The following is a 12,891-nucleotide window of genomic DNA, read 5'->3' on the forward strand; positions in this document are numbered from 1 at the left end:
CGGCCATTCAGCCCATTGAGCCTGCTATGAATGTTCAAGGGATTTGGGAGATGTTCCTGCATATCGCCATCTGTGGCCTGACCCATTTTCTCACACAGATGGTGAAAGATTCAAAACCAAATAGGCTCGTTGTCATGTCTGTCGCTCTGGCTGACCGATAAACAAGGCAGAGGAATCCACCAGCTGGACTGAGGCACAACTATGTTTTCCGTTTAAAAGTAAATGTCAAATTCCAAATGAAAAAATCATTATAATATTTAAAAAAACTTGCATTTGAAGTAGCTGATAGGCTGGCAGGACATCTCAAAGCTCTTTACAGGATTCACTGTGAAGTGTAGTGACTGTGTGTTTTTGCACAGCAAGCAGACATTTTATGAATAATGGTCTCATAGAAAAATTGCATTAACCATTCCTCTCACATCTAATAAATAAGACATTTTCTTCAAAGTTGGAATAATCCAGCACTGAGCAGGTAAACAAAGGGAGTTAGAAAGAAGATAAATGGTTGCCTTAACAATGGAACATATCTTCTAGTATCAGCCATTAAATATTTCATAGATTATTGCACTAGTATATTCTTTTGAAATATTAATGTGTCGCCGATCATTGATCTTGTCCAGTGGGTTGAAGCAAGTCTCTAAGAACATTTGGCTGAAGGGGAGCCTGATGTAATGGATCTAACAATGTCAATTTGTTATATTTTGAGAAGTTACATTTAAGTTATATTATAGTTACGTTGTACTATTTTAAGTTATATTATATTCAAGAAACAGCAATTGACTACTGCTTTTTCGCCCACAAAATACATAGTCAATTCACTTTACAATATATTCTGTGAATCGCTTTGAGCTGTCTCGACAATGTGATTAGGCGGCATATCAAGCGCAAGGATGATAAGGATGATGATAAGTTCTGGTGCACCTTGAACAGGGAACAAATTCTTTTAGTTTATTGCACAGCAAATTTCCCTGAATTTCCAAGGGAACTTTATGAAAGAGCGTGAGCGCCCATGTTCCTAAATTGTTGGCCTAGTTCAGTTCGTAATATTTTTGCCTCTGACTCCTTTGTGGGTTTAAGTCCTGCTTCGGGGCTTTGAGCTCACCGTCTAGGCTGACACTCCAGTGCTATATGGGGGTGCTATATAAATGCAGGTCGTTCCGCAAATTGGCTGCCATGTTCATCTACAAATACACAGTCACTACACTTTTGACGATGTGATAAGGTGCTAAATTAAATGCAAGGGTGATTATTATTAATAAATGCCAAGTCCTGAAAAATAATAGCCAATGAAGAGTTTAAAATAGGACTTTCGTGCCAATGAAGTACAGCACCTTAGTGATTCAACTGAGTGAGATGACATGAGAAGCCCGATTTCATAAACATGACTCATTCTCCGCTGCGATTTATAGAATTCTTGGAGGCAGTGAATCAACATCATTATAACTCTGGCTCTACTTAACACGTTCCCTGATGTTTGGGAACTCACAAGCCGCTGGCATGACTCAATGCCCCGACACAGAGGGGGTTCAGAACAGTGACGATATTAACAAGTTGATTCATTGGAACAGAACAATACTTTAAGGTACACCAAGAACAAGTGGACACAGGTTTAAAGTTGCAAAAGGTAATTTCAGGACAGACACTCATGTGGTGAATGACCAAAATACCTGGAGGATTATTGAGCAGGCCAGAAACCTCCTCCTCTATTGTAACAGTGCCATGGGATCTTTGACTTCCACCTGAATAAAGAGATAGGACCTCGGGTTAATGTTTCATCTGAAGCACATCACCTCTGAGGAGGTAGCATTCCCCCAGTATTGTGGTGCTCTGCCAGCCTGGACAAGGAGCTCCAAGACCCAATGTGAGGTGTGAAGCAACAAACCCTGAGGCAAGAGTGCTGCCAACTGAGCTGAGATAACAGAGGCTTGAGGGGGACATAATGGATAGGGAAGAATGAGAAAAAGGAAATGTAAAAGAGGGAAGCAGGAAAATTAATAAACTTAAGTTAATCAAAATTGATAACAAAGGTTCTTTGTAACTACAATTTGTATTCATATGCAGCTTAAATGGTGTCGCCCACAAAATATAGTCGATTCACTTTACAGTATATTCTGTGAAGCCCTTTGAGATGTCGCAAAGATATGAAAAGGCGCTATCTCAAATGCAAGGGTTATTATTAATAGTAAATGATAAACTGGTGAAATTAGAAGTGACAAATTCTGCACATCTCTCAGAAAGTTTCTGTTGCCAAGGAAGGATTGGGTACATCATGCACATAGGAACAGAGGGGGCTTTTAAACCATGATTGACAAAATAATTATTACTCCTATTTCTGTGCCACTGACTTTCTATTAGTGAATAATGTGGCACCTCTGAGACCATACTTAGGTTCCTTGTGACACACTATGAAACGATCCTTATTCCCAAGGGGGAAATGGGCAAAGCAGTGAGAAAACTACTTACGTGGATCTCTGCACTTTAAGACATACAGCCACTGGCAACAGTCCATCTGCGGTGTTATTCACTTGACTTGAATTCTACGGCATTGTGAAACATCTCAGGTCCCTTTTTTTAATTCCACGTTTAACCTCATTTTCCATCGTCGTGAATTCTTCCTCCGCTCATCTGACCGCTCACCTCCCTCCTTTCAAATGTAAATAAATTGCTCAGTCTTTCAATTTATTTGGGATTTTTATTATAATAGTCCTGTAGTTTATTGGTTAGATTGTTCATCTCGCAAGTGAGAGGACCCGGGTTCGATTCCCGTGCAGTGCGACACCTCGGGCAAGTTTCCTTACTCCGCACGCCTCTGTTTACCTCGCAGTAAGTAGGAACCCGGTTGTTAATCGATTCTAATCAATGGACCACCTCTATTGTCATAAATCTCTTATATGTCTAAAAGAAAATCCAGTTTTTCAAACTTAAATAGTGTCTTTAAACTTATGTCCCACCCGTTGACTTGTTTACCCACAAAATTCACAGACACTACACTTTATATTAAATACCGTGAAGTGCTTTGAAACATTTCTCCATTATTTTCAATTTCATTTTATTCGTTCAGCTCTGGGGTGGGGGGTGGAAAGAAACCATATTGTTAAATGAAACGCTTTTAGTTTTGATAGAGAAAAGAACCTGATTGCAGAATGGAATACTGACTCATTACAATATTCCTCTGACTTTCAAACAATCCTAATGATGGGTTTGTACATAAGAACATAAGACTGTAATTGTGGAATATGTTAATGTGGCCCTTGGAGGTAAAGTGACTGGAGTTTTCCAGTTTAGCAATAAAATGTGCTCCTCGCTGTGATAATTTGCCAAAGTCGCCATATAATTAGATCATTTAGTTGGGAAAGAAAAACTTCAGAGAAGAAAATCTCTGCTGAACACAGCAGCGGTTCCAAACCTCTTGCCGTGTGTTGTGTAACGGTTCTCGAGGCAGAATGAATTAATCGGACTCATTGCCTGTGATCTGTGAAGCACACGTATCTTTAAAATCAAATAATAACGTTTATGTTTTGTTGGAGGGCTGCTTGATTTGAAGTGTGTTTTTAATGTTCCAACGTAAATCAAGATTTTCACTGAATTTTGAGGGTCAATTTTTCGGCCTCGGATTTTCCTCCCATTTTTTGACAGGAATAAAAAAAGGCTAACTTCAATGGTCCTCATTTATATAGTATTTCTCTTATTTAAATAAGCAATTGACTGCTGCGTTTCGCCCACAAAATACACAGTCAATCCACTTTCCAACACATACTCTGTGAAACTCTTTGAGGTATTTCAACGACATGCAAGGATTATTGTTATTATTGCTATTATTATGAATTTTAATATTAAAGCAATAATGGAATGTTAAATTAATGTTAAGTGATTGATCAATGGTGTAATACCCGAACAAATTAAATATTGTAGTTTTAAATCTTCTTGAACGATGTAATGATACACTGTCAGTGAAGCACGAGTTCTTTGTGACTCCAGAAGTGATTTGTTTCTTCTTTCCCAGTGTTATGAGGAGTCCTGTAGCTCAGTGGTTAGAGCACTCGCCTCGCAAGCGAGAGACCTGGGTTCGATTCCCGGCAGGGCGAAAACTTGGGCAAGTTTCCTTACTCCGCACGCCTGATAATAATCCGTCTAGGAAATAAATAAATAAACAATTTGGTCACTCAATCCACGACTGTTTGTGGGACACTGCTGTGCGCAATCGGCTGCCATGTTTCGCTCACAAATATACAGTCAATTCACTTTACAGTCTATTCTGTGAAGCGCTTTGAGACATGTAGAAGACGTGAAAAGTGCTATATCAAATGCAAGGATTCTTATTAGATTTATTATTGTGAATCACGTGCTGACTTTATGCAATTCAAAATGTGTTGCCGGTGACTTTAAACTTGTTATGATTGGAGAACTGAAAGTTTCATGTTTGAAAGTTGCTATTTCAATGAAAGTTAAAGATGCCAAGGCACTATTCAAAAGTCCCCAGATAAAATTAGTTATACACTCCATGGCTGTTTGTGGGACATTGCCGTGAGTAAATTGGCTGTGCATTCCCCTTAAATACACAACCACTATACTTTACAGTAAATCTTGTGAAGTCCTTTGAGACATCTCGAGAAAGTGAAAAGGCGCTATATTCCCCCCCTACCCCCCGACCCCCACCCCGGCTCGGAGTCAGGCTCCGCCATTGTTAATGCTCTGAGACGTTACCTTGCGTGGAGGGCGCTGTATAAGTGCAAGTTGTTGTTGTTGTTCATCAAATGTGAGGACCGCACAACATTCTTTGTTTAGAAAGCGGATGGTGTACACTAACTCAATTTACGCTTCCTCACCAGAATTTCGCCCCCAGTTTATGGAATTCTCCTCTTTAAGTGGATATCTTATCATCCGCGAGCAATCACAAGAGGTATCAGCAGCGACCACAAATGGCCTAAGACAAGTTATCAATTTAGTCTTGGGCATGAAAGGAGAAGCTTGGAGGAACCTGCTGGCGGAGAGGAGAGGCTTAAAAGTGGAACCCATGAGATAGACAGCAGCTTTGCTGTGGGGATTGAGTGAAAGGTTTAACCTGGGTCTCACTCTTCATAGGGTCAATATTAGTGCACTCATCAGTCGGCACCTAGTTCCCTTTCTCTGAGAACTGGCCTGCAATGCCAACCTTTTATTGAAGATATTTGCTTTTGAAAGGTCAATTTTGGTCGTAAGAGTCTCATTCTAGTCTGTTCTACGCACTGTTTGTTAACCTCTGCACAACTTTCAGACACCATCTCCTCCTCCAACAACCTCATTAATTCCAACCGCTTCAGTGGGAAGCTGACAATCCATCTCCCAGACCCGGAAAAGTCATCAGGAAACTCCCATCATGTTGTACTGCACAAGCCATTTCTCCCTTCAATAATCGTAATGCAACAGCCCTCTGGGCGGTATAACTTACACAGCAGCTCACGTTAGAATAAGATTTTAGCAGCAGAGTTCGAAGTAGTGGGAGCAGCCAGCAGAATTCATTAGGTAACAACACAATAAACCAATCGTCAATCAATATTCTGCAACCTGTGCAGGCAAACACAACTCTTAAATCCTGATCTCATCCCAGTACAAATGCAGCTACAAAATGCAAGTCATGTATGTACAATGCATGTACAAACCGTTTAACAATATCCTTACCGATAGACTTTGTGTTCAAGAATTATGTGGAATCCTGTAGCTCAGAGGTTAGAGAGCTCGCTCGCCTCACAAGCGAGAGACCTGGGTTTGAATCCCGGCAGGGCAAAATGTTGGGCAAATTTCCTTACTGCACACGTCTCTATTTACCTACCAGTAAGTAGGAACCCGGTTATCAGTCGATTGGCGTATCGCTTTTCTGGGGTAATAATCCCTTCAAAAAAAAGATTACTGGTCACTCAATCCACGACTGTTTGTGGAACACTGTTTGTGTGCAATTGGCTGCCACGTTTCGCCCACAAAATATACAGTGAATTCACTTTACAGTATATTCTGTGAAGCGCTTTGAGACATCTCAAAGATGTGATAAGGTGCTGCATCAAATGCAAGGATTATTATTATTACAGCGCATCAGGCCTGCTCCAACATTGACCTGATACATCAGCTCTATGAAGCAAATATTTGCACATATCCATCTGAAAGGATCCTAAGATGATTTACTTGCTGTAACTAATGTCAGGTGATAATTATCATCCGTATTTTTCACCCCAATAACAATATTAGTAATAATCTTTGCTTTATCACTTAATTGAAACTTTGCAGGATCTTGCCCTAACGTGTAGTGACTTCTTAACGTGCACCACATTTATCAACAGCTCTAGAGCTTCAGAGAGGAGTACATCTCAACTCCACAGAACCTTTGTCTTGGGCCATTCATTCCCTTTGCCTCCTTTCTGTCTTCACAATAGATTATTACCCTCCAGTTCTCTGTGGAGCCAGTTAATTGAGGTTTGCAATGGTAGCTTTGAATTGCTGCTCTAGAGGGTTCTCAACGGTCTGTTGAATGGAGCCTGCATTAGTTGGGATGAGTTAATTACTCTCCATTGTGGCATATAACTAATCCAGGTGGAGATTTTCCAATACTGGGCTGCAGTTTCTGTTAGTTCTCTGTGCTGCTAATTAAACCATCCAGCAGATTGAAGCCTGGGTTGGTTTCATTGGGCTAGACATTTCATTTGGCTAATTGCGACCCTTAAATGACTTAAAGACTGTTCGTACTTTTCAATTTGGGGTCTCTAGAAGCCTCGGCAGTAGCCTTGCGTTTCAATCCATGTGGTCAAGTGAATTCCAGCCCTTCCTTCCCTTTCAGAGTGAATTTAATTCCTTGCCGTTGTAGCAGATATGTCTGTTGCACTTGCTTAGTTATGTCACACCAGCCATTGGTCAACAATGTTGGTGGAATCAAAGGGTGCAGTCACACTTGACAACACCAATGTTATCTCAGGGCACTGAACCCAATTTTTTTTGTCATTTGGTATTACTAATAATAATCATTGCAATTGACATCACCTTAACCCACTGTTGAAACAAGTATTTCACAGGATCTAATTGAAAGTGCAGTGACTGCATATTTTTGTAGACAAACGCAGCAGTTAACTTGCACACAGTAATGTCCCTCAAACAGTCGCAAAATTATAGTATCTGAAAATTGGCGGCCAATGACACCAGGAGAAACACATTTCTCTTTTCTTGAGTGTTGCTGTGCGATCACAGACATATGGGAGCTCAGTTGAATTCCTCATCTCTGACAATGCAGCTCTTCCCCAGCACTTCATTAAAATGTCAGTACTTCTTTACAATTGAGGCTCAACATTTTGCCTGATTTAAGCTTTTAAAAGCATCTTCTTAAAATTTCTAAAAGATTGTGCAGAAGTTTGGAAAATTCCTAAATTCAGCCTTAATTTTCCGCAGTTGTTTTTTTTTAAAAAAAAGAACCGTTGAAAACCAACTTCTGAATCGAACCTGAATTCAAGATATTTTGCCCAACGTTGGGCCATCTTACATTTTAAGACGAAACGATCGTACAGGCTGAAGGTGTGGGTGGATGATGGGAAAAAAGGAACATAGAATAGGTTGACTTGTCCTGCTGTGATTACCTCTGTTCCTGTGGGCAACTGGGTCAAAAGGTGAGAGTGCTACTGACCAAAACAAGTTGGTACACAGAAGTATGCATTAAATTGCGGAGTCCCGAGAGTAGTGGTTAACTCACTCCATGACTATTTGCGGGCTATTGATTGTTGTGTGCAATTGGCCGCCGTGTTTCGCCCACAAAATACACAGTCCATCCACTTATACAGTATGTGGAGTCCTGTAGCTCAGTGGTTAGAGCACTCGCTTTGCAAGTGAGAGACCTGAGTTCAATTCCAGGCAGAGGGCGAAACCTTGGGCAAGTTTCCTTACTCCACACAGAGCCTAATAATAATCCCTCCAAAAAAACAAAACAATAATAAATTGTTCATTTTCAATCCATGACTGTTTGTGGGACACTGCTGTGTGCAATTGGCTGCCACGTTTGCCCACAAGTATACAGTCAATTCACTTTACAGTATATTCTGTGAAGCGCTTTGGGACGTCTAGAAGACGTGAAAAGTGCTATATCAAATGCAAGGATTATTATTATTATGTGAAGTGCCTTGGGACGTCTAAAGACGTGATAAGGAGCATTATCAAATGCAAGGATTATTATGGGATTATTATAAAACTGTACCAAAGCAAAGTCACCCTTAAGTATATATTCCTATAGCCCGCTGAGACCTGAGGCTACGTGCAGAAACATAGTATTATAAATAAGTAAGAAATTAGCATGTGTTTATGGCGATACTGTGGTCAAATTGGTGCAGGATTCTCCTCGGTTCAGTGCAGCAGATAATGATATGCATAATTACACCCAGTGGAAAGTGGAATTAATTATTCATGGTTGAAAACCTAGGAGACGATTGTTGTAACAAGGTAGCTCGTTCCCCCACAGAGTGAGTTTTTTTTAAGTGACTGAAGGAGGCAGTGATGAGGAGTAACAGGCAGACAATTTTATGCAAGGCAATAATGCCCACTGTTTATCTGGGACCATGATCCAAAAATGTCTTTTGGCAGACTGTCAATGTAATGATCTTTTACAGGGAACACTGACCTTAAGCTCCTGAACGGTCCAATTATTTTCTGGCATTGGTCTATGCAAACTCGCTTTACGATCCAGGACACAGAGATGTTTTTCATTGTTGGGTATTTTCACGCAATTTTGTTCCCTTATGTTATTCAATTAGAAATGTTTGGTTAGGAATTTACAGCACAGAAGAAGGCCATTCAGCCCATTGCTCTGGGACGCTCTCCTGCGTGAGGGGCGGGTGCTATATAAATGCAAGAGCAGGGTGATGGAGGGGATGGAGAACCAAGATATCTGTCAATTCACATCCACAACCTACTAGAAGTGTATGAGGCAGCAAAACCCACTCATCCTTTCCCCTATTCCCCCTTTGGAAGACAATAGATGTGGCTAGTCTCCAAACCCTTGTGGTTAATTAACGGTAAGTACACATCCATCGTGCCACAAGCCCAGTGATGGACAGCACCAAAAGCCTGCTAGGAAGTAAATTTTATTCTATGGATATGAATGGTAATTTTACTGTTCAGTGACAATTAACTACTGCCGATTAGTATTTAATAGACCAATTGCACATTGTGCATAATATTCAATAGGCTGAGTGCCTGTAATCCTTCATAAGCCCATGTGGTCTCTTTATGTAATATGAGCAAGTGGATAAGTTAGGAGGACTGTTTCACGTACAGTTATGGTATGGAATACCCTGCCAGGAGTGCTGGTCAAGAATCCATATTGGCTTTCAATAGGGAACTAGATAAATACTTAAAAAGGAGTCAGCTACAGCAGTATGGGGACAGAGCAGGTAAATGAGGCTGAAGGATTATTCTTAAAATAATAACACGATGAGCCAAATGGCTTTCTTCTGTGCTGTAAGTTTCTATGATTCTATTTTCTCTACGATCTCCTCCCTTCCCTCTTTCAAAGCCTGTCTCATAATGCACCCCTGCGACAGATCTTTCGGTCAACTTTACCCTCTCTAATCACGTCGGCTGCCACCCACTCCCAGCTCAGGTGGCCATCCAATCCAGCCTTGTGACGTGTTTTGAGATGTCGTCCTGATATGAAAGGCGCTGCATAAATGTAAATTGTAATGCATTGTATTTAGAATGCACTTCATTCGCTTCCTCTCTTCAAGGAATATTTTGTACACCAGCAGCGTTTTGAAATATTAACAGAAATGACTCTGTTATTTCATTTCTGTTTCTGAACCGTAATGCAACATCTCAATTTCATTTCCTGGCACTGATGAGACAAATACGCACGTCAAAGTCTAAACGACAGTATATATCTGNAAAAAATTACAAAATGCAAAAATCCATCAACATTAATCAGATCACCTTCGTACCAATTATTACAAACCCTGCGATCAATTAATCCTCCTGTGCAGAGAGTAACGCACGCAAATCAGAAAACACGGATACACACAGCCAACTCTCAGTTTTATTCATGAGATACCAATGCAAAACATTCATTGGAAATATTGGCCTAGGGAATAAGTAGAATATCTTAATACTAGTGCTGTGCTCCTATTGTGGGGTTGTCTCAAGACCATGCAGCATTCCGATATAAACGTCTTAAAGCACTTCACAGAATTTAATACAAAATGTAGTGACTGTGCATTTGCAGGCGAATGTGGCAGCTAGTTTGCACACAGCAGTGCCCGACAAACAGCCATGAAATGAATGACTATATTTTGCGAGGGTGATTATTGGCCAGGACACTAGGAGAAACTCCCTTTTTTTTTGAAAAGTGCCATGTGATCTTTAGCATCCACCTGAACAGACAGACGGGGACTCGGTTTAATGCCTCATCCGAAGGACAGCACCTCCGTGAAGGTCAGCACTTTCCCCAGCACTGCACTGGAGCGCCAGCCAAGACTATGAGCTCAAAAGCTCAACAGAACTGATGAAGGTCGGACTGACAGTTTCTTGAAATATCAAAAATGAACGCAATACACTCAAATTGATTTAACTGAAACTGAAATCCTAAAACAGAGCTTCCAAATTACTAGAATTTTTTTTCTAGATAACATTTCAATTGTGTTTGAAAATAAAGCAGCTTCAGCACGACAAGTCCAGGACTCACGGAAACAAAGCTCTTTAATTGTCATTGAATTAGAACATAATTCACAACAAACCCAGGGAGAGTACTAATTGCTGGATGTGCCAACTGGTGGATCAGTCAGTGAAACCGACTGAAGCAAGTGGAGTGTAAAGTGAGCAATCTGGCAATCAGGAGAGCAGTTCCCCTCACAACAGGGCTATGGAATAAGAGAAACCAGTTCAAGTCAATGAGCCTGTTCAGTCTGTGCACTCATGGGCTCGTTCCTCAATTTATCCCATCTCCCGCAAAAGGTGAATAATCTTAGGCGATAAAACTGCCACGATAATAAAACTGACATTTCTCCCTGACTGCCAAAGGTAATTGAGTGAAAACTGCAGGATATCAGTTTGACATGACAATCTACAGTATTCAGCCCTGACCAGTTGTATTCAAATGATAGCTTTCCTGTAGTCCCAACAGGAATGGTACTTGTGTTCTGCGCAATGTTTGAACATGTGTGTCTATACACAGAGGCTTGAATTCTCTTCTTTGCCATTTATTTATTCAGCACCGTCTTCGAAATGAAATTCCCAACTTAAAATTAATTGCCTCTGATGAGCACCTACCTATTCCACATTCCTGCATCTCTGGGAGTGGGAGGGAGAAATATTCTTTTCATCTCTAATCTCTCTGGTGTCCTCCGGTTGTGTAAACATGTTTCAGATTCAATAAGCTACTTATGAATATCTTATTCACAACAATTCTCAATTGATTTTCTTTCCCAAATGAAAACGAGCTAAATCCTATAAATCTCTCCCAATAACACAAGGCTCTAACTCCCAGAACCAGCTTGCCTCACTCCAGCATGTTGTGATTTCCTTAGTAAGAATGTACATAAAGTGTTGGATCAGAAATGGCCATTGGGCCAACAATGTTCATCCTTCTTCATTACATCCTCCCTCGTGGCAACTTGTTGTATCAGAAGCAACCCCAAGCTTTTGTCTCTATTGTCTGGCTTGGTGGATCAAACCAATTTCTAGTTTTCCAAATCTCTCCACTGTGTCCTCCTCCCTTCATCAACACAACTCTCAAACCCCATCTATGAACCAANTTTTTTAACTGCAGTCGGCCACCTCCTCTCCTACTATCAACCACGTAAAGCCCTTTGTGATGCTTGCGCTGCGTGAAACAACCTGTAAACATGCAAATTGTTTTTGGACATATTGTAAATTGTCATTTACCCTAACAGATTGTTATTTACAGCATGTCCACTTTTCAAGCAATAGCCCTCTTATTTATACTTCCACCTCCTGATCTGGACTTTGAAGCTTTAACTGGTCCACTTTTTCTGCTCTGCAGCTTTGCATCCTATTAGCTTCTTTAATTGGTTCACCTCATAATCAGGATACTGACAGATCTATTAATGCCAGGTCCCAATGTGCTACCTATTGAGATACGAACGATATGACAAGAGCAACCACTTTTTAAGTTATTAGGGGGCCAACTGTGTTACAAGGAAATATAAATCAAACTTACATCCTGTTTTTTGGTGTTTGATTGAGATATAGCACTGCAACCTGGGCATTGAAGTATTGCATTGCAAAATAACAGGTAGAGATTAAACCTCGAGCAATCTGAACAATCAATACTGAACAAACAATTCTTAACAATTGATCTTAAACAGAAAAGCTTTGAGAACCACTTTTAATCTTTTTCCACGTACCAGATCCACTCTAGATCTTTACTCTGAATGTGAACAGAATTCTTTATCACAGAATATGGGAACCTGTCAAAGGAGGCAACCACCTTCACCTCAACCAAATTCCATTCCAAAGCATGAATCTCTCACATAAGTAATTATTTAATCCTTGCATTTGAAGTAACACCTTTCACGAGAGCACGTCTCAAATTGACTCACGGGATTTACTGTGACTGTATTTTCTAAATGAATGCAGCAGCCAATTTGCACAAAAGAGTGTCCCACAAATAGCCATGATTTCCTATCCCAATCTATTTCCAGTCTGTCCTCTGCTCACGACCTCCTCTGATATCAAGCGCTTGCTAGCTGGGAATTCAAAGGGGATGTTCTAAGAGTTTACGTGCTGCAGGATGTCAGTAACCATGAAGCACAATTGAAGATGAAAAGCCTTTATTGTGTTCGGAACCAGCACTCTGGGTTAATTACTTGTGAAGTAAATTGTTAAATGACAGGAAAATTTCCCCTTTTGTAAATTACTGCTTTAAATTATTCACCG

At 40.5% G+C, this 12,891-nt stretch overlaps 1 protein-coding gene and 1 non-coding gene across 2 annotated transcripts in view; both read left to right on the top strand.

The window, feature by feature from the left end:
- Positions 1-12,891, top strand: part of LOC103179110 (synaptotagmin-B) — a 136,073-nt gene that overhangs the window by 61,297 nt on the left and 61,885 nt on the right.
- On the top strand, positions 4,014-4,085 carry trnaa-cgc. Its single transcript has one exon. It is a non-coding gene; the product is annotated as a tRNA-Ala (tRNA).

Source organism: Callorhinchus milii, unplaced genomic scaffold (genome assembly GCF_018977255.1).
Source record: "Callorhinchus milii isolate IMCB2004 unplaced genomic scaffold, IMCB_Cmil_1.0 Scaffold19, whole genome shotgun sequence".
NCBI classification, from domain to species: Eukaryota; Metazoa; Chordata; class Chondrichthyes; order Chimaeriformes; family Callorhinchidae; genus Callorhinchus; species Callorhinchus milii.